The sequence below is a fragment of the Salmo salar genome, chromosome ssa29 (assembly GCF_905237065.1).
Source record: "Salmo salar chromosome ssa29, Ssal_v3.1, whole genome shotgun sequence".
NCBI lineage: Eukaryota > Metazoa > Chordata > Actinopteri > Salmoniformes > Salmonidae > Salmo > Salmo salar.
In genome coordinates, this window is record NC_059470.1 from 3,704,988 (window position 1) to 3,727,666 (window position 22,679).

The 22,679-nt window shown below is 44.1% G+C and overlaps 1 protein-coding gene across 3 annotated transcripts in view; it reads right to left on the reverse strand.

Moving 5' to 3' along the window:
- Positions 1-20,800, reverse strand: part of LOC106590037 (enhancer of polycomb homolog 1) — a 138,489-nt gene extending 117,689 nt beyond the window's left edge. Inside the window, exons 1-2 of one of the 3 annotated variants that reach the window (XM_045710952.1) lie at positions 20,506-20,800; positions 474-581 (exon numbers count right to left, since the gene is read on the reverse strand). The gene's annotated coding sequence lies outside the window, so the exon portion shown is untranslated. Of the gene's footprint in view, positions 1-473; positions 1,137-20,505 lie in introns of those variants that run through there. The other 2 variants (XM_045710954.1, XM_045710953.1) reach the window with 2 other exon arrangements.
- Positions 20,801-22,679: the final 1,879 nt, after the last annotated feature.

Here is a 22,679-nt window from a genome sequence, read left to right on the forward strand (position 1 = left end):
GCGTTCCATAGTATGTATGTTGAGAAGCCAATAGCAGTGACGCTATTACTGTGCAACTCCAGTAGGGCAACATTTGAAAAATAGCGCACTTGGTAATGTGTACCGGTGCTCGACCACGACAGAGAACGGTCAAGGGCAATGAATTCCATTATCTTGACGTTAATTACGCCTTTTGAGTTGTCTCGCTGAAATGTTCTTACTCTTTCAAATGACTGCTCGATCCACACAGCAGACATTGTGTGGGCTAGGTTAGGAATGTTGTGTTGCGCAAAATTTTACGTGGCGTCATTACATCATGTACCTACGTTATATAGGTATGCACGGTAGCTTTGACATCGGTTTTTAACATCGGCGTTAAACTAGATTCTGAGATATGTTACAGCTGGGGATGCACGATAACAGAATGTGGGAAAAGGGATGGGGTTTGATACTTTCCGAAAGGCACTGCATGAATGCATATAGCTAAATCTCACCTGTACTGATGGGAGGGTGTGGTGTCCTGCCTGTAGAGTGTAGGTGTGTAGTCCACACGCTAAGAACGTACTCCATGCTTATCATCCATTTGGGAATGGGATAGTGGCCTGGAAAGCAGATACCGAAAAGAAACTGATGTCATTGTGTACATGTTCTCCAAAGGACGTCAAACCTATACCCTCAAATTCAAAATCTGGATCTTAAAGCAAGTTCCACTGCTTCTGCCCCCCATTATTCCCCATCTAAAATCAGGGACTAGTTTGGATCTGGGACACCAGGTAGAACAGAAAACCAGCAGTTTTCCGACCTCGTAGGGTAAGAGTTGTCCCAGGGATATACCCATGTTTGGAGTAGTACTGTAGATGATGCATTGTTACTAGCTAGATTCAAGTCACAAGCATTTTGTTACACCCGCAATAACATCTGCTAAATATGTGTATGTGATCAGTAACATTTGATTGAATTGTAGCCAGAAAGAGCATCAGCACATGTGGCTACTAACCAGTCAACGATTACCATTCTACTAGCAGTATGATATTATGCTTGGGAGCACGATAACAGATTAAAAAGAGTCCCCCCTGCAAAGGCATGCTAAACGTTGGGAATATCAAAAACAAATATTTCTCCCCAGTATTGCAACCACCTTCGAAAAAAAATATTGATAAATAAAACTTGTCAAATTATACTAGCATTTCTTTAGAAAGTTTACACAGTGTAGGCTGTATTTGAAGAAATACACTTAATAAAATATAGGTTACTGGAATTACTCAATAGTCTTGAAAACTTAAAATTTGTCTCGTGCTGAGCAACGGGTTTAATACAGAGTACTGGTGACTCCTTACTCCACCCACTGCAATGTAGGGCTGGGCAATTATTCAAATTAATTTGAATTTACATTTTTGTGTGATATACCAAATACCTGTATCGCAAGAATCAAGGTTGTGTTATTTTCCATTTTTATGGGAGTTTGTGTCTGCTTGTTCTCATGCTGTATTTTTGGTCTCGTCTCATTCGCTCCTCTGTGCTGTGTGTACCATCCCCATTCACACCAGAGATGTTTATATAATGACAAGATAATTTGTTTGTTTTTTATGTAACCTTTATTTAGTCAGTTAAAAACAAAATCTTATTTACAATGACGGCCTACCCCGGCCAAACCCTAATGACACAAGGCCAATTGTGCGCCACTCAATCACGGCCGGTTGTGATACAGCCTGGAATCGAACCAGGGTCTGTAGTGACGCCTCTAGCACTGAGATGCAGTGCCTTAGACCGCTGCGCCACTCGAGAGATGTACATCTCCGACATTACAATTTAAGTTGTCCCAAAGAGACAAGATTATTCCAAAATAAGCCCATAGAAACGCATTGGCCTTATTTTGAACATATTTTAGCGAAGGAAACCTCTCGCTAACACCTCTTCCTCTATGGTTTACACACAAAGCCCATCCCGTCTCTCACTCCAACAACATTGAGACCACATCCTTCTCTCTGGCAAGTGGTTTCAACTCACTATTTGCATTTGAGGTTTGGTCCAAAGCAATCTCTATTATGGACATCAAAACACATTGAGACATTATTTTACAGAAATAGAGGTCATTGTTTTAAACAATACACTTTTTAGGTCTCACCTACTCAAATTGCACGCAGTGCAGACAACTAAAACGATAGTATCAATTTACATGAATTGCTGAAAATGAATGCTCCGTTTACAGCTAGCCGCATTTTAGCCAAAGAAAGTTTTACTAGCTGTCTAGTCTGTGTTTTATGAAAGTGCAATAAGCATAAAACAATTTAAGAAATTGGCAACTCGTTCTCATTCTTACAAATAAGGCAGGCCACTTGATTTCAACATCTGAACAAAGTGGACAGGCTAACATGCTTTTCAAACAGTTGGAGACAGGATGTGTTCATAACAATTTAACTGTTCAACCTTGTTAGCTAGCAAATAGATCCAAGTTGAAATATAAAGACTAGCTGGCTAATCACTAGCATGTGGGCTTGAGAGGTTGTTGATGATGTGTTAATTTTCTATAGCCTAATGCCTGCTATAAGAAGTTAGTCATTAGTGAATGTGCATTATGCATGGCTCTAGTTAAATTTGGAACAAAGAAAATATAATTTTTTACTTAAAAGCCATATCAGTGATTATTGCAACAAAAAAAGCAAGTTAAAATAATTGTATTATTAGGGGTTCTTATGGTTGTGTAAGGCCTATATTTAGCCTAGGTATAACTTCACAAGCCCTCAATTCATTTGATTATTGCTGTGTATGACCTTTACATTTTACAACGCTAAAAATGACCATATTGCCCAACTCTACTGCAATACACGGTATACATATTGGGTTGTAGAGAAAAAAAAAAAAACTTTACTACTCGTCTCAGCTAAAGTGGGGTGGGAAATACTCAGCGGTCTCTACTAACCAAATGTGTAGTTTTGGAGGGGGACTGTGTTGTACATTTCCAGCAGCACTTTGTTCGCCACCCCCTCCACAGCCTCAATGCAATACACTAATACATGGGATATATTGGCTTGTAGTGAGAACTGTTCTACCTGTCTCAGCTAAAAGAGGAGTGGAAAATACTCTGTAGGGTCTCTACTAGTGTTGCACGGTATACCGGTCCCACGGTTATATCACGGTACCAAAACTTCAGCTAAAATGTATTTATAAAATAATTGTTTCATATGATAAACTTTGTCGTCCCTACCTATCTGAAGAACCAACTGGCGCCTGTTATAAAATGTTCATAGAGTCAGTTTATAGGTTCTGTTTAATTGTTGAAGAAACAGCAACTAGTCTCGTATGCACCGCTCCAAAAATGTCCACTTCACTTTCACGCACATATCATGTGTGGCAGCTGTGAACCGCCAGCTGCATCCCCTACTAGCCCTCACTCACCTGCTCCTTTCCGTCCACTCTTCATGCGCATCTATTCCGCCATCAGTTAAAAAAGTTCACTGTCACACAGCAGTGCCAGAGAGGAAAAACAGCTTCGCGACAGACATGCTTGCAGCGTTACAGCATAGCAAACAGCTTGCCTCTAGCTCAAAATAAATAAATGAATCATAACCAGAGCTACCTATTTTCTTCCTGCAAGATTTTGCACACATTTGATAGAATTTCACAAACCATGTTACATTAAGTATTATTTGTTTTTTACAGGAATTAAAAAGGGAAAGTGTCTGCTACTCATGAGTGCTTCAAAAAAAGGTAGGATTAACCTCTTACATCTAGACGTTCCGCTAGCGGAACACCTGCTCCACTATCCAATGATAGGCGTGGCGCGAATTACTAATTACTCAAAAATACAAAAACTTCCGTTTTTCAAACATATGACTATTTCACAGCATTTTAAAGACAAGACTCTCCTTTATCTAACCACACTGTCCGATTTCAAAAAGGCTTTACAGCGAAAGCAAAACAATAGATTATGTCAGCAGAGTACCAAGCCAGAAATAATCAGACACCCATTTTTCAAGCTAGCATATAATGTCACAAAAACCCAGAAGACAGCTAAATGCAGCACTAACCTTTGATGATCTTCATCAGATGACAACCCTAGGACATTGTTATACAATGCATGCATGTTTTGTTCAATCAAGTTCATATTTATATCAAAAACCAGCTTTTTACATTAGCATGTGACGTTCAGAACTAGCATACCCCCCGCAAACATCCGGTGAATTTACTAAATTACTCACGATAAATGTTCACAAAAAACAAAACAATTATTTTAAGAATTATAGATACAGAACTCCTCTATGCACTCGATATGTCCGATTTTAAAATAGCTTTTCGGTGAAAGCACATTTTGCAATATTCTCAGTAGATAGCCCAGCCATCACGGCTAGCCATTTAGACACCGACCAAGTTTAGCCCTGATCAAACTCCGATTTACTATTACAAAAGTTTGATTACCTTTGTTGTCTTCGTCAGAATGCACTCCCAGGACTGCTACTTCAATAACAAATGTTGGTTTGGTCCAAAATAATCCATCGTTATATCCGAATAGCGGCGTTTTGTTCGTGCGTCCCAGACACTATCCGAAATGGTAAATAAGGGTCGTGCGCATGGCGCAATTCGTGACAAAAAAATTCTAAATATTCCATTACCGTACTTCGAAGCATGTCAACCGCTGTTTAAAATCAATTTTTATGCCATTTTTCTCATAGAAAAGCGATAATATTCCGACCGGGGAATCTCCTTTTCGGCAAACAGAGGGGAAAAAAATTACAAAGACGGGGCGGCCAGGTCACGCGCCTAAGCCCACAGTCCCTTGATCGGCCACTTGAGAAAGGCGATAATGTGTTTCAGCCTGAAGCTAGGATATGCATATAATTGGAAGATTTGGATAGAAAACACTAAAGTTTCCAAAACTGTTAAAATAATGTCTGTGAGTATTACAGAACTGATATGGCAGGCGAAAACCTGAGAAAAATCCATCCAGGAAGTGGGATGTTATATTTTTGTATTTTTCTATTGAATGCCATTACAGTATCCATTGACTTAGGATTCAAATTGCACTTCCTATGGCTTCCACTAGATGTCAACAGTCTTTAGAAATTGTTTCAGGCTTGTATTCTGAAAAATGAGGGAGTAAGACCAGTCTGAATGAGTGGACCCTGCAGTGTCCCAGGAGATTTTTCATGCACGCGACCGCATCGTTTGACATGTTTCTACGAACTCTACTGATACTTTTCGGATTTTTCGTCTGTCTGTTGTGACTGCCTTTGAGCCTGCGGATTACTGAACAAAAAAAACAGAGGTTTTTGGATATAAAGAGGGACTATATCGAACAAAACAATCATTTATTGAGTAAATGGGAGTCTTGTGAGTGTAACCATATGAGGATCATCAAAGGGAAGTGATTATTTTGGACCAAACCAACATTTGTTATTGAAGTAGCAGTCCTGGGAGTGCATTCTGACGAAGAACATCAAAGGTAATCAAACTTTTGTAATAGTCAATCGGAGTTTGGTCAGGGCTAAACTTGGTGGGTGTCTAAATGGCTAGCCGTGATGGCTGGGCTATCTACTCAGAATATTGCAAAATGTGCTTTCACCGAAAAGCTATTTTAAAATCGGACACCTCGATTGCACAAAGGAGTTCTGTATCTATAATTCTTAAAATAATTGTTATTTTTTTTGTGAACGTTTATCGTGAGTAATTTAGTAAATTCACCGGAGGTTTGCTAATTCTGAACGTCACATGCTAATGTAAAAAGCTGGTTTTTGATATAAATATGAACTTAATTGAACAAAACATGCATGTATTGTATAACATAATGTCCTAGGTGTGTCATCTGATGAAGATCATCAAAGGTTAGTGCTGCATTTAGCTGTCTTCTGGGTTTTTGTGACATTATATGCTAGCTTGAAAAATGGGTGTCTGATTATTTCTGGCTGGGTACTCTGCTGACATAATCTAATGTTTTGCTTTCGTTGTAAAGCCTTTTTGAAATCGGACAGTGTGGTTAGATTAACGAGAGTCTTGTCTTTAAATGGCTGTAAAATAGTCATATGTTTGAGAAATTGAAGTAATAGTATTTCTAAGGTATTTGAAAATCGCGCCACGGGATTACACTGGCTGTTGCGTAGGTGGGACGATTTCGTCCCGCCTAGCCCAGAGAGGTTAACCTCTTAGGGCTAGGGGGCAGTATTTACACCGCCGGATAAAAAACGTACCCGATTTAATCTGGTTACTACTCCTACCCAGTAACTAGAATATGCATATACTTATTAGATATGGATAGAAAACACCCTAAAGTTTCTAAAACTGTTTGAATGGTGTCTGTGAGTATAACAGAACTCATATGGCAGGCAAAAACTTGAGAGATTCCTTTACAGGAAGTGGCCTGTCTGACCATTTATTGGCTTTCTTTGACATCTCTTTCCAAAACAAAGGATCTCTGCGGTAACGTGACACTTCCCACGGCTCCCATAGGCTCTCAGAGCCCGGGAAAAAGCTGAATGTCGTCATTCCAGCCCCAGGCTGAAACACATTGCCTTTGTCAAGTGGCCGATCAGGGGACAGTGGGCTTAGGCGCGTGCACTGGTCGCCCCAGTCTTTCTTTTTTTCCCTCTATTTACCGAAACACAGATTCCCGGTCGGAATATTATCGCTTTTTTACGAGATAAATTGCATAAAAATTGATTTTAAACAGCGGTTGACATGCTTCGAAGTACGGTTATGGAATATTTAGAATTTTGTCGTCACGAAATGCGCCATGCTCGTAACCCTGATTTACCATTTCGGATAGTGTCTAGAACGCACGAACAAAACGCCGCTGTTTGGATATAACGATGGATTATTTGGGACCAAACCAACATTTGTTATTCAAGTAGAAGTCCTGGGAGTGCATTCTGACGAAGAACAGTAAAGGTAATAACATTTTTGTTATAGTAAATCTGATTTTGGTGAAGGCTAAATTTGCTGGGTGTCTAAATAGCTAGCCCTGTGATGCCGGGCTATCTACTGAGAATATTGCAAAATCGGACATATTGAGTGCATAGAGGAGTTCTGTATCTATAATTCTTAAAATAATTGTTATGCTTTTTGTGAACGTTTAGCGTGAGTAATTTAGTAAATTGTTAGTGAATTCGCCGGAAGTATGCGGGGGGTATGCTAGTTCTGAACGTCACATGCTAATGTAAAAAGCTGTTTTTTGATATAAATATGAACTTGATTGAACAAAACATGCATGTATTGTATAACATAATGTCCTAGGGTTGGCATCTGATGAAGATCATCAAAGGTGAGTGCTGCATTTAGCTGTCTTCTGTGTTTTTGTGACATTATATGCTAGCTTGAGAAATGGGTGTCTGATTATTTCTGGCTGGGTACTCTGCTGACATAATCTAATGTTTTGCTTTCGTTGTAAAGCCTTTTTGAAATCGGACAGTGTGGTTAGATTAACGAGAGTCTTGTCTTTAAATAGCTGTAAAATAGTCATATGTTTGAGAAATTGAAGTAATAGCATTTCTAAGGTATTTGAAAATCGCGCCACAGGATTCAACTGGCTGTTACGTAGGTGGGATGATTTGGTGCCACCTAGCCCAGAGAGGTTAACAGTCTGATGGCTTTGAGATACACTGAAAAACAGCTTCTCTCTGTCCCCGCTTTGATGCACCTGTACTGACCTCGCCTTCTGGATGATAGTGGGGTGAACATGCAGTGGCTCGGGAGGATGTTGTCCTTGATGATCTTTTCGGCCTTCGAGTGACATCGGGTGGTGTAGGTGTCCTGGAGGGCAGGTAGTTTGCCCCCGGTGATGCGTTGTGCAGACCTCACTACCCTCTGGAGAGCCTTGCGGTTGCGAGCGGAGCAGTTGCTGTACCAGGCGGTGATACAGCCCGACAGGATGCTCTCAATTGTGCATCTGTAAAAGTTTGAGTGTTTTTGGTGACAAGCCAAATTTCTTCAGCCTCCTGAGGTTGAAGAGGCGCTGTTGCGCCTTCACCACGCCGTCTCTGTGGGTGGACCATTTCAGTTTGTCCGTGATGTGTACGCCGAGGAACTTAAAACTTTCCACCTTCTCCACTGCTGTCCCGTAGATGTGGATATGTGCTGTTTCCTGAAGTCCACGATCATCTCCTTTGTTTTGTTGACATTGCGTGAGAGGTTGTTTTCCTGACACCACACTCCGAGGGCCCTCACCTCCTCCCTGTAGGCCGTCTCGTCGTTGTTGGTAATTAAGCTTACCACTGTAGTGTCGTCTGCAAACTTGATGATTGAGTTGGAGGCGTGCATGGCCACGCAGTAATGGGTGAACAGGGAGTACAGGATAGGGCTGAGAACGCACACTTGTGGGGCCCCAGTGTTGAGGATCAGCGGGGCTTAATGACGAGTTTGGAGGGTACTACGGTGTTAAATGCTGAGCTGTAGTCAATGAACAGCATTCTTACATAGGTATTCCTCTTGTCCAGATGGGTTAGGGCAGTGGGCAGTGTGCAGTGTGATTGCGTCGTCCGCTAGCGTCCCACCTCAACAACAGCCAGTGAAAGGGCGCCAATTTCAAAACAATAAAGATCTCATAATTCAAATTCCTCAAACATACAAGTATTATACACCATTTTAAAGCTTAACTTCTTGTTAATCCAGCCACAGTGTCTGATTTCAAAAAGGCTTTTACGGCGAAAGAATACCAGATGATTATGTTAGGTCAGCGCCTAGTCACAAAAAAACATACAGCCATTTTCCAGCCAAAGAGAGGAGTCACAAGAAGCAGAAAGAGATAAAATGAAATCACTAACCTTTGATGATCTTCATCAGATGGCCCTCATAGGACTTCATGTTACACAATACATGTATGTTTGTTCAATAAAGTTCATATTTATATCCAAAAATCTCAGCTTACATTGGCGCATAATGTTTTGCCTCATGTCACATCAATTTACAGAAATACTCATCATAAACGTTGATATAGGATACAAGTGTTTTACATAGAATTAAAGATACACTTCTCCTTAATGCAACCGCTGTGTCAGATTTCAAAAAAGCTTTACGGCAAAAGCACACCATGCGATAATCTGAGTACAGCGCTCAGACACCAAAACAAGCCATACAGATACCCGCCATGTTGTGGAGTCAACAAAAGTCAGAAATAGCGTTATAAATATTCACTTACCTTTGATGATCTTCATCAGAATGCACTCCCAGGAATCCCAGTTCGACAATAAATGTTCGTTTTGTTTCGATAAAGTCCATATTTATGTCCAAATACCTCCTTTTTGTTCGCGCGTTTAGTTCACTTTTCCAAATGCAAGTCCTGACGAAAAGTAAAAAAAAGTTGCATTACAGTTTGTAGGAACATGTCAAACGATGTATAAAATCAATCTTTGGGATGTTTTTATCATAAATCTTCAATAATATTCCAACCGGACAATTCTTTGTCTTCAGAAACGAAAAGGAACTCAGCTCGCTCTCACGGCCGCGTGCATGACAGCCATGCCATTTTTCCAGACTCCTGGTTCAAATGGCTCTTATTCTCTCCCCATTCACAGTAGAAGCCTGAAACAACGTTCTAAAGACTGTTGACATCTAGTGGAAGCCTTAGGAAGTGCAATATGACCCTACAGACACTGTATATTGGATAGGCAATCACTTGAAAAACTACAAACCTCAAATCCAACCAGGAAGTGGGAAATCTTTCTCAGGTTTTTGCCTGTCATATGAGTTCTGTTATACTCACAGACATCATTCAAACAGTTTTAGAAACTTCAGAATTTTCTATCCAAATCTAATAATATGCATATCCTAGCTTCTGGGCCTGAGAAGTAGGCAGTTTACTCTGGGCACCGTATTCATCCAAGCTACTCAATACTGCCCCCAGATCCCAAAGAAGTTAAAAGCAGTGGTTTGCGCTTTTAGTTTTGCGCGAATGCTGCCATCAATCCACAGTTTCTGGTTGGGGAAGGTTTTAATTGTCGCCGTGGGTACAACATCACCAATGCTCTTGCTAATAAACTCGCTCACCGAATCAGCGTATACATCAATGTTGTTCGACACTATCCGGAACATATCCCAGTCCACGTGATCGAAGCAATCTTGAAGCGTGGAATCAGATTGGTCGGACCAGCGTTGAAGAGACCTGAGCACGGGCGCTTCCCGTCTTATTTTCTGTATATAGGCTGGGAGCAACAAAATGGAGTCGTGGTCAGATTTGCTGAAAGGAGGGTGAGGGAGGGCTTTGTATGCGTCGGAAGTTAGAGTGACAATGATCCAGAATTTTTCCAGCCCGGGTCGCGCATTCGATATGCTCATAAAATTTAGGCAGCCTTATCAGATTAGCCTTGTTAAAATCCCCAGCTACAATAAATGCAGCCTCAGGATGTGGTTTCCAGTTTACATAGAGTCCAATGTCAAGGTGTCTGCTTGGGGGGGGGGTGTACACGACTGATTATAATCGAAGAGAATTCTCTTGGTAGATTATGCCGTCGGCATTTGATTGTAAGGAATTCTAGGTCAGGTGAACAAAAGGACTTGAGTTCCTGTACGATATTATTATCCCACCACGACTCGTTAATCATAAGGCATACACCCCTGTCCTTCTTACCAGAGAGATGTTTGTTTCTGTCGGCGCGAGGCGTGAAGAAACCAGGTGGCTGTACCGTCTCTGATAACGTATCCCAAGTGAGCCATGTTTCCGTGAAACAGAGAATGTTACCATCTCTAATGTCTCTCTGGAAGGCAACCCTTGCTTGGATTTCATCTACCTTGTTGTCAAGAGACTGGACATTGGCTAGTAGTATACTCAGGAGCGGTGGGCGATGTGCCCGTCTACGGAGCCTGACCAGAAGACCGCTCCGTCTGCCCCTTCTGCGGCGCTGTTGTTTTGGGTCGTCTGCTGGGATCCGATCCATTGTCCTGGGTGGTGGACCAAACAGAGGATCCGCTTCGGGAAAGTCGTATTCCTGGTCATAATGTTGGTAAGTTGACGTTGCTCTTATATCCAATAGTTCCTCCCGACTGTATGGAATAAAACCTAATATTTCCTGGGGTAACAGTGTAAGAAAAACATAAAAAAATGAAATACTGCATAGTTTCCTAAGAACCCGAAGCGAGGAGGCCATCTCTGTCGGCGCTGGATCTCGGCATGTGTGTGTGTTTGAGAGAAAGGGAGACAGTGTGTGTGATTTAGGGAGTGTGTGTTAACTTTAGAGTAGAAGGTTTCATGAAGTGTTTTCCCCTTACTGCCACAGTGACATGCAGATCATCATATACACTGCTCAAAAAAATAAAGGGAACACTTAAACAACACAATGTAACTCCAAGTCAATCACACTTCTGTGAAATCAAACTGTCCACTTAGGAAGCAACACTGATTGACAATACATTTCACATGCTCTTGTGCAAATGGAATAGACAACAGGTGGAAATTATAGGCAATTAGCAAGACAGCCCCAATAAAGGAGTGGTTCTGCAGGTGGGGACCACAGACCACTTCTCAGTTCCTATGCTTCCTGGCTGATGTTTTGGTCACTTTTGAATGCTGGCGGTGCTTTCACTCTAGTGGTAGCATGAGACGGAGTCTACAACCCACACTAGTGGCTCAGGTAGTGCAGCTCATCCAGGATGGCACATCAATGCAAGCTGTGGCAAGAAGGTTTGCTGTGTCTGTCAGCGTAGTGTCCAGAGCATGGAGGCGCTACCAGGAGACAGGCCAGTACATCAGGAGACGTGGAGGAGGCCGTAGGAGGGCAACAACCCAGCAGCAGGACAGCTACCTCCACCTTTGTGCAAGGAGGAGCAGGAGAAGCACTGCCAGAGCCCTGCAAAATGACCTCCAGCAGGCCACAAATGTGCATGTGTCTGCTCAAACGGTCAGAAACAGACTCCATGAGGATGGTATGAGGGCCCGATGTCCACAGGTGGGGGTTGTGCTTACAGCCCAACACCGTGCAGGACGTTTGGCATTTGCCAGAGAACACCGATATTGGCAAATTCGCCACTGGCGCCCTGTGCTCTTCACAGATGAAAGCAGGTTGACACTGAGCACATGTGACAGACGCGACAGAGTCTGGAGACGCCGTGGAGAACGTTCTGCTGCCTGCAACATCCTCCAGCATGACCGGTTTGGCGGTGGGTCAGTCATGGTGTGGGGTGGCATTTCTTTGGGGGGCCGCACAGCCCTCCACGTGCTCGCCAGAGGTAGCCTGACTGCCATTAGGTACTGAGATGAGATCCTCAGACCCCTTGTGAGACCATATGCTGGTGCGGTTGGCCCTGGGTTCCTCCTAATGCAAGACAATGCTAGACCTCATGTGGCTGGAGTGTGTCAGCAGTTCCTGCAAGAGGAAGGCATTGATGCTATGGACTGGCCCGCCCGTTCCCCAGACCTGAATCCAATTGAGCACATCTGGGACATCATGTCTCGCTCCATCCACCAACGCCACGTTGCACCACAGACTGTCCAGGTGTTGGCGGATGCTTTAGTCCAGGTCTGGGAGGAGATCCCTCAGGAGACCATCCGCCACCTCATCAGGAGCATGCCCAGGCGTTGTAGGAGGTCATACAGGCACGTGGAGGCCACACACACTACTGAGCCTAATTTTGACTTGTTTTAAGAAAGTTACATCAAAGTTGGATCAGCCTGTAGTGTGGTTTTCCACTTTAATTTTGAGTGTGACTCCAAATCCAGACCTCCATGGGTTGATAAATTGGATTTCCATTGATTATTTTTGTGTGATTTTGTTGTCAGCACATTCAACTATGTAAAGAAAAAAGTATTTACATTTTACATTTACATTTTAGTCATTTAGCAGACGCTCTTATCCAGAGCGACTTACAAATTGGTGCATTCACCTATAATATCCAGTGGAACAACCACTTTACAATAGTGCATCTAAATCTTTTAAGGGGGGGGGGGTTAGAAGGATTACTTTATCCTATCCCAGGTATTCCTTAAAGAGGTGGGGTTTCAGGTGTCTCCGGAAGGTGGTGATTGACTCCGCTGTCCTGGCGTCGTGAGGGAGCTTGTTCCACCATTGGGGTGCCAGAGCAGCGAACAGTTTTGACTGGGCTGAGCGGGAACTGTGCTTCCTCAGAGGTAGGGAGGCGAGCAGGCCAGAGGTGGATGAACGGAGTGCCCTTGTTTGGGTGTAGGGCCTGATCAGAGCCTGAAGGTACGGAGGTGCCGTTCCCCTCACAGCTCCGTAGGCAAGCACCATGGTCTTGTAGCGGATGCGAGCTTCGACTGGAAGCCAGTGGAGAGAGCGGAGGAGCGGGGTGACGTGAGAGAACTTGGGAAGGTTGAACACCAGACGGGCTGCGGCGTTCTGGATGAGTTGTAGGGGTTTAATGGCACAGGCAGGGAGCCCAGCCAACAGCGAGTTGCAATAATCCAGACGGGAGATGACAAGTGCCTGGATTAGGACCTGCGCCGCTTCCTGTGTGAGGCAGGGTCATACTCTGCGAATGTTGTAGAGCATGAACCTACAGGATCGGGTCACCGCCTTGATGTTGGTGGAGAACGACAGGGTGTTGTCCAGGGTCACGCCAAGGCTCTTAGCACTCTGGGAGGAGGACACAAGGGAGTTGTCAACCGTGATGGCGAGATCATGGAACGGGCAGTCCTTCCCCGGGAGGAAGAGCAGCTCCGTCTTGCCGAGGTTCAGCTTGAGGTGGTGATCCGTCATCCACACTGATATGTCTGCCAGACATGCAGAGATGCGATTCGCCACCTGGTTGTCAGAAGGGGGAAAGGAGAAGATTAATTGTGTGTCATCTGCATAGCAATGATAGGAGAGACCATGTGAGGATATGACAGAGCCAAGTGACTTGGTGTATAGCGAGAATAGGAGTGGGCCAAGAACAGAGCCCTGGGGGACACCAGTGGTGAGAGCACGTGGTGCGGAGACAGATTCTCGCCACGCCACCTGGTAGGAGCGACCTGTCAGGTAGGACGCAATCCAAGCGTGCGCGGTGCCGGAGATGCCCAGCTCGGAGAGGGTGGAGAGGAGGATCTGATGGTTCACGGTATCAAAGGCAGCAGATAGGTCTAGAAGGATGAGAGCAGAGGAGAGAGAGTTAGCTTTAGCAGTGCGGAGAGCCTCCATGACACAGAGAAGAGCAGTCTCAGTTGAATGCCCAGTCTTGAAACCTGACTGATTGGGATCAAGAAGGTCATTCTGAGAGAGATAGCAAGAGAGCTGGCCAAGGACGGCGCGTTCAAGAGTTTTGGAGAGAAAGGAAAGAAGGGATACTGGTCTGTAGTTGTTGACATCGGAGGGATCGAGTGTAGGTTTTTTCAGAAGGGGTGCAACTCTCGCTCTCTTGAAGACGGAAGGGACGTAGCCAGCGGTCAAGGATGCGTTGATGAGCGAAGTGAGGTAGGGGAGAAGGTCTCCGGAAATGGTCTGGAGAAGAGAGGAGGGGATAGGGTCAAGTGGGCAGGTTGTTGGGCGGCCGGCCGTCACAAGACGCGAGATTTCATCTGGAGAGAGAGGGGAGAAAGAGGTCAAAGCACAGGGTAGGGCAGTGTGAGCAGGACCAGCAGTGTCGTTTGACTTAGCAACGAGGATCGGATGTCGTCAACCTTCTTTTCAAAATGGTTGACGAAGTCATCCGCAGAGAGGGAGGAGGGGGGAGGGGGAGGAGGATTCAGGAGGGAGGAGAAGGTAGCAAAGAGCTTCCTAGGGTTAGAGGCAGATGCTTGGAGTTTAGAGTGGTAGAAAGTGGCTTTAGCAGCAGAGACAGAAGAGGAAAATGTAGAGAGGAGGGAGTGAAAGGATGCCAGGTCCGCAGGGAGGCGAGTTTTCCTCCATTTCCGCTCGGCTGCCCGGAGCCCTGTTCTGTGAGCTCGCAGTGAGTCGTCGAGCCACGGAGCAGGAGGGGAGGACCGAGCCGGCCTGGAGGATAGGGGACAGAGGAAATCAAAGGATGCAGAGAGGGAGGAGAGGAGGGTTGAGGAGGCAGAATCAGGAGATAGGTTGGAGAAGGTTTGAGCAGGGGGAAGAGATGATAGGATGGAAGAGGAGAGAGTAGCGGGAGAGAGAGAGCGAAGGTTGGGACGGCGCAATACCATCCGAGTAGGGGGAGAGTGAGAAGTGTTGGATGAGAGCGAGAGGGAAAAGGATACAAGGTAGTGGTCGGAGACTTGGAGGGGAGTTGCAATGAGATTAGTGGAAGAACAGCATCTAGTAAAGATGAGGTCAAGCGTATTGCCTGCCTTGTGAGTAGGGGGGGAAGGTGAGAGGGTGAGGTCGAAAGAGGAGAGGAGTGGAAAGAAGGAGGCAGAGAGGAATGAGTCGAAGGTAGACGTGGGGAGGTTAAAGTCACCCAGAACTGTGAGAGGTGAGCCATCCTCAGGAAAGGAACTTATCAAGGCGTCAAGCTCATTGATGAACTCTCCAAGCGAACCTGGAGGGCGATAAATGATAAGGATGTTAAGCTTGAAAGGGCTGGTAACTGTGACAGCATGGAATTCAAATGAGGAGATAGACAGATGGGTCAGGGGAGAAAGAGAGAATGTCCACTTGGGAGAGATGAGGATTCCAGTGCCACCACCCCGCTGGCTCGATGCTCTAGGGGTATGCGAGAACACGTAGTCAGACGAGGAGAGAGCAGTAGGAGTAGCAGTGTTATCTGTGGTGATCCATGTTTCCGTCAGCGCCAGGAAGTCTAGGGACTGGAGGGTAGCATAGGCTGAGATGAACTCAGCCTTGTTGGCCGCAGACCGGCAGTTCCAGAGGCTGCCGGAGACCTGGAACTCCACGTGGGTCGTGCGCGCTGAGACCACCAGGTTAGAGTGGCAGCGGCCACGCGGTGTGGAGCGTTTGTATGGCCTGTGCAGAGGAGAGAGAACAGGGATAGGCAGACACATAGTAGACAAGCTACAGAAGAGGCTACGCTAATGCAAGTGAGATTGGAGTGACAAGTGGACTACACGTCTCGAATGTTCAGGAAGTTAAGCTTACGTTGCAAAAATGTTATTGACTAAAATGATACAGTACTGCTGGCTGGTGGAGTAGGCTAGCTAGCAGTGGCTGCGTTGTTGACTTTGAACGTGTAGCTGGCTAGGTAACCTCGGTAGTTTCAGTACTACACCTTGTCATGATACAAAGCAACTTTGTAGCTAGCTAGCTAACATAACACTAATCAAGACGTTCCTTGTAGTGTATTTAGTTTCAACAATGCTGCTCGTCGGTAATAGTTGGCTAGGTTAGGAAAAATGGCGTCGCGGGGGACGGAAATAGCTGGCTAGCTAACCTCGATGGCTGGCTAGCTAACAATTAACAATTATCAAGCTATGACAAAGACAACTAGGTAGCTAGCTAGGTAACACTGCACTAGTCAAATCGTTCCGTTGTAAAGTATTAGTAACTACAGCGCTGCTAGTCGGTAACGGTTGGCTAGCTGGCAGTGGGTTAATGATGACTAGGTGTGTTGAGTAAGTCTGGCGCCGCGTCGCGGCTGGCTAGCACACCTCGATAATACTCAAACTACACAATTATCTTAGATACAGAGACAGCAAAGACAACTATGTAGCTGGCTAACTAACACCACACTAATCAAGTCGTTGCGTTGTAATGTAATAGTTTCTGCGGTGCTGCTAGTCGGTAGAAGTTGGCTAGCTAACAGTGATGACTAGCTAGCTAGCAGCTAGCAGTGTTGACTACGTTAGGAGGACGAAGATAGCTAGCCTCGATAATTACTCAGTTACTCTAAACTACAGAATTATCTTTGATACAAAGACGGCTATGTAGCTAGCTAAGAAGAATTGCTCAGATCAAACAAATCAAGCCGTTGTAATGTAGCGAAGTGTAATATTACCTGTGGAGCGAAGCGTGGTGCGACTGCTCGCTCCAAACCGGAAGTCTAGGTCAATCTATTTAATAAGATTATTTATTTCATTCAGATCTAGGATGTGTTGTTTAAGTGTTCCCTTTATTTTTTTGAGCAGTATATATTCCTTCCTCCAACCAAATCACAGGTAAGCCTCTGCAAATATTAGCAAAGTAGCCATTCTATGCAGTATTCCAAACTGAACAAAAATAAACGCAACAATTTCAGTTCACATAAGGAAATCAGTCAATTGAAATAAATTACTAACCTATGGATTTCACATAACTGGGCAGGGACACACCCACTGGGGAGACAGGTCCAGCCATTCAGAATGAGTTTTTCCCCACAAAAAGGCTTTATTGCAGACAGAAATACTCCTCAGTTCCATCAGCTGTCCAGATGACTGGTCTCAGACGATCCCGCAGGTGAACAAGCCGGATGTGGAGGTCCTGAGCTGGCGTGGTTACACGTGGTCTGCAGATGTGAGGCCTGTTGGACATACTGCCAAATTCTCTCAAATGACGTTGGAAGCGGCTTATGGTAGAGAAATTAACATTAAATTCTCTGGCAACAGCTCTGGTGGACATACCTGCAGTCAGCATGTCAATTGCACACTCCCTCAAAAGATCTGTGGCATTTTGTTGTGTGACAAAACTGCACATTTTAGAGTGGCCTTGTATTATCCCCAACACAAGGTGCACCTGTGTATTGATCATGCTGTTTAATCAGCGTATTTATATGCAACACCTTTCAGGTGGATGGATTATCTTGGCAAAGGAGAAATGCTCACTAACCGGGATATAAAGTCATTTCAGTAAAACATTTGAGAGAAATAAGCTTTTTGTGCATATGGAACATTTCTGGGATCTTTTATTTCAGTTCATGAAACACTGGACTAACACTTTACATGTTGCGTTTATATTTTTGTTCAGTATATTACACAGTTAACAGTATGAAGTTAATGTGTTGACTTGAGTAGAAGTATGAATATCAGTGCCAGATGTGTAGCACATGCGCATTACGTTTAGAAAACGGGAACAAGGCGAACAGGACGCGAGGCCACTGAACTTCCCGCCGTGGTATCGCGATACTTCGCCTGGTATCGTAAGTAAAATGTTGGTATCGTGACAACACTAGTCTCTACTCAACAAATATTGTTCATTTTTTGAAGGGTACTGTTGCACAGCCTGCTGCTGGCTTTTCACTCCACCCCCATAGCATTACACTATAATAGACTGTACATGGAAAACATATTGGCTTGTAGCTAAAGTTGGGTGGGAAATACTCAGTGGGGTCTCTACCGACCAAATGTGTAGTTTGAAGGGGACTGTGTCATACATATCCCCATCTCCAACACCTCCATAGCCCCCAATGCAATACATTGTAATAGACATACATATTGGCAAGTAGTGAGAACTTTTCTACCCATCTCAGCTCAAGTGGGGTGGAAAATAATCAGTCCCCCTGAAAAACGAACCATATTCGTGGTTATTTTTACTCGTTATTCACTGTCACTATTAAAACATTTGTTATCTTTAACTTTTTTTTGTCATTTAGCAGATGTGCTTATCCAGAGCGACTTACAGCAAGTAGTGAGTGTATACATTTCTGCATTGTATAAGGACCCGTAAGTAAGCATTTCACTGTTAGTCTACACCTGTTGTCTACAAAGTACTTTTTTTGTTGATAGATAAGTGGAATCAAAAGTATTAAACGTTTCAGCTAATAGCTAGCTAGTTCTTTTTTATTTAAAATAAAGGTTATCAGGGAGTCATACTGATACCAAGGTCTCTTACAGATGAGCCTTGAATTACATAAATTACAAAAGATACACACAAAATGTAAAATGCATGCAGAAAGAAAAACACTGTCATAAAAAACAAACATTCATCAGTAATATGGTCCTCTATTAGCTTTCTGAATTGCCCTTAAGGTACTAAAACATCAAATGTAAGAACATTTAAGATTGTTTTCTTGGACATTAGTTGTGGAACAAAAAGCTGATTTACTTCACTCAGTAGAGACAAATGGAATTTCAAGACTTCGATAGATCCCTGAGACCACGTGTGTTAACTCGTATGTCCAAAAGTTTAGTAAAGATGTTAGGTACAGTGGGACATTTTGTAAAAGGGCTTTATAAATTAAAGCATACACTAAATGACCAAAGGTATGTGGAAACATGCTTGTCAAAACTCTCATTCAAAAAATCATGGGCCTTAATATAGAGTTGGTCCCCCTCTCTTCTGGAGAGGCTTTCCACTAGATGTTGGAACATTGCTGCGGGAACTTGCTTCCATTCAGCCACAAGAGCATTAGTGAAACCGGGCACGGGTGTCGGCGATTAGGCCCGACTCAAAGAAGGCATTCCAATTCATCCCAAAGGTGTTCGATGGGGTTGAGAATCTGTGCAGGCCAGTCAAGTTCTTCCACACCGATCTCGACAAACCATTTCTGTATGGACCACATTTTGTGCACGGGGGCATTGTCATGCTGAAACAGAAAAGGGACTTCCCCAAACTGTTGCCACAAAGTTGGAAGCACAGAATCATCTAGAATGTCATTGTACACTGTAAAGTTAAGATTTCCCTTCACTGGAACTAAGGGGCCAAGCCCGAACATGAAAAACAGCTCCAGAAAAAAAATGATCCACCAAACTTTACAGTTGGCACTATGCATGCATTGGGGAATGTAGCGTTCTCCTGGCATCCGCCAAACCCAGATTCGTCCGTTGGACTGCCAGATGGTGAAGCGTGATTCATCACTCCAGAGAACGTGTTTATTTCCACTGCTCCAGAGTTCAATGGCGGCGAGCTTTACACAACTCCAGCCGCCGCTTGGCATTGCTCATGGTGATCTTAGGCTTGTGTGCGGCTGCTCGGATATGGAAACCAATTTCATGATGCTCCCAACGAACAGTTCTTGTGCTGACGTTACTTCCAGAGACAGCTTGGAACTCGGAAGCGAGTGTTGCAACCGAGGACAGACTACTTTTACGCGCTACAGCACTCGGCGGTCCCATTCTGTGAGCTTGTGTGGCCTACCACTTTGTGGCTGAGCCGTTGTTGCTCCTAGACGTTTCTACTTCACAATAACAGCACTTACAGTTGACAGGGGCAGCTCTATCAGAGCAGAAATTTTATGAACTGACTTGTTGGAAAGGTGGAATCCTATGACGGTGCCACGTTGGAAATCACTGAGCTCTTCAGTAAGGCCATTCTACTGCCAATGTTTGTCTATGGAGATTGCATGGCGGTGTGCACAATTTTATACACCTGTCAGCAATCGGTGTGGTTACACCCACGATAAAAATAACATCTACATTTAATAACTGCTTTTCAATCCTTGACCTTAGCGAATGTTTGGTCACACAGTCCAGGCAGATGTTGCGGTAGCTAACTTAGTTAGCTAACGTTCGTTTTTTTTCAAGAACAAGAACAGTTCATGTTAGCAGCTAAGTTAAATAACTTTACAGAATTATAGATATGACATGTGCGTATCTAGCAGGCTAGATTGTGGGGAAGGGCATTTGATTTCCAAGTTACTTTTACACCAGCGGTTTTAAAAACGAGAGTTGTGAATTAAGACACGGGCGTCGATAGCCAACGTCGTTAGCTTGCTAACATTAGCCAATGTCTATTCCCTTTCTTTGGCTAGCTACATTCAAAAACTTGTCAAATGTACATTACAATATTTATTCTAGCATAGTCTAAGAGGGGCAAACCCCACACTAGAAAATTAACTTACCAGAGAAACCACCAGGGAGGACGATGACAACTCTGGTCGACATGAGTCGAATATCCCAGCTAGCGAATGTTAGCCATAGGAAACAGTCCGCATTATGAGTTGCTAGCTTTAGCTCAGCAATCCACAAACACTATGCAGTATTTAGAACGTAGGTATACATTTCTCGGTTTCAATTGTAAATTGTGTGTTGGATCAATATTTTGCTGTCCAACATCAGAACTTGAAGGGATATCGTTGCGAAAAATATGTTCGTCCAAAAAGATTACAGCTCAGCTGACCAAGCCAAAATGTGCATTGTCAAACAGACGGTTTGTGATTGGACAGTTTGACTGGCACCAATCACCTGTGGAGACGATGAGCTCACTGGTTAGTTTACTTCGGAGGACCTAGTGAAAACATTACTGAACGGACCGGACAGATGAAGTAGATTAATTTTATATTCTACTTCTACCCCATTAATTATTGATGAAAGCCAATAGTAAGACTGTGAAATGTGTGAATGTATTGTACTAAAATTGAATTGTATACACGTATGGCTCATTTGATGTAAATTCCCTGCAGCCAGACAATATACATGGATCATTTAATCTGACCTGATAATATGAATTTAGTGTGGAAAAGTCTTGCTGGAGCAGTAGTGTAGATACCTTCATTTACCAGGCAGACAGACAGTGACAATATTCCACATGAAATACATTGTTGCGGTGAGATGCAACATTTTCCTTCCCCCCTCAAGGTAAAGGAGTGTCTTGCTAACTCCCACCCCCCTCTCCCTTTTCTCTTCACAGCTTTTTTTGTGCAAAGATCCGTCCTGCTTTCAGCTGCTTCTGGGATGGGCTAATGCTGCAGCCCAAATTGCCCATCAGACACAGATGAGAGAGTCGGAGGAAGCATATGGAATTATCTAGAAATAAACCTTTTCTTGGCTGTAAAAACTGCATGTCACAGAGTTCTGTGCTAGCTAGATGTTTGCATCGTGTCACAGAGGGAGGGTAGAACATAGTGATTAATACATTCTCAGCAATGTCTTCAGCAGCCATCTGGGTTTATACAAATGTTTATGAGAAATTTACTGTAAAAATTCTGCACCATGTGATCACAAAGAGATCCCTCTTTAGCACTGCCTGAGACAGGTCAATGGGTTTGTAAAGGAGAGATTAAAATCTGTGTCCCAAATGGCACCCTATTTCTTACATACAGTAGCAACCTAAAAGGGCAGTCCACCTTACACTGTCTGAGTGCTCCAAAGTGAGACATAATAAGTGGTGCTATTTATATTTAAGGCAATGGTGCTATCAGAGAATCAGCAATAAATGCACTGAATCCACCTCTTCCAACCTGAAAGAGGGTGAAATAGCTGAGCCTGCAGAGGTTATGAACAATCATACATAATGTGGTAGAGAAGTGAGTGTTCCTTCCTCTTTATATTACACATTTGGTGGAGGATGAATAATGGTCTGGGCCTGTTTTTCATGGTTCGGGCTAGGCCCCTTAGTTCCAGTGAAGGGAAATCTTAACTCTACAGCATACAATGACATTGTAGACTATTCTGTGTTTCCAACCTTTTGGCAACAGTTTGTGGAAGGCCCTTTCCTGTTACAGAATAACAATACCCCCGTACACAAAACGAGGTCCATAAAGAAATGGTTTATCGAGATCGGTGTGGAAGAAATTGACTGGCCTGCACAGAGCCCTGACCTCAACCCCATCGAACACCTTTGGGATGAATTGGAACGTCGACTGCGAGCCAGAACTAATCGCCCAACCTCACTAATGCTCTTGTAGCTTAATGGAAGCAAGTGCCCGCAGCATGTTCCACACCTCTTCTGGGAAAGACTTCCCAGAAGAGTGGAGGCTGTTGTAGCATTAAAGGGGAGACCAACTCCATATTAATGCCCATGATTTTGGAATGATTTTGGAAACACTGTACACTGCACCAGGCCCGCCACAGGAGTCACTAGTGTGCAATGGGACAATGACACCCCTGTCGGCCAAACCCTCCCCTAACCCAGACGACGCTGGGCCAATTGTGCACCGCCCCGGACGGCTGCGACAGAGCCTGGACTCAAACCCAGAATCCGTAGTGGCACAGCTAGCACTGCGATGGGAGGCCCTTATATCAGGAGGCCCTTATATCCTGAGATTTTACAGTATTCTGAAAATATTTTTAGCAA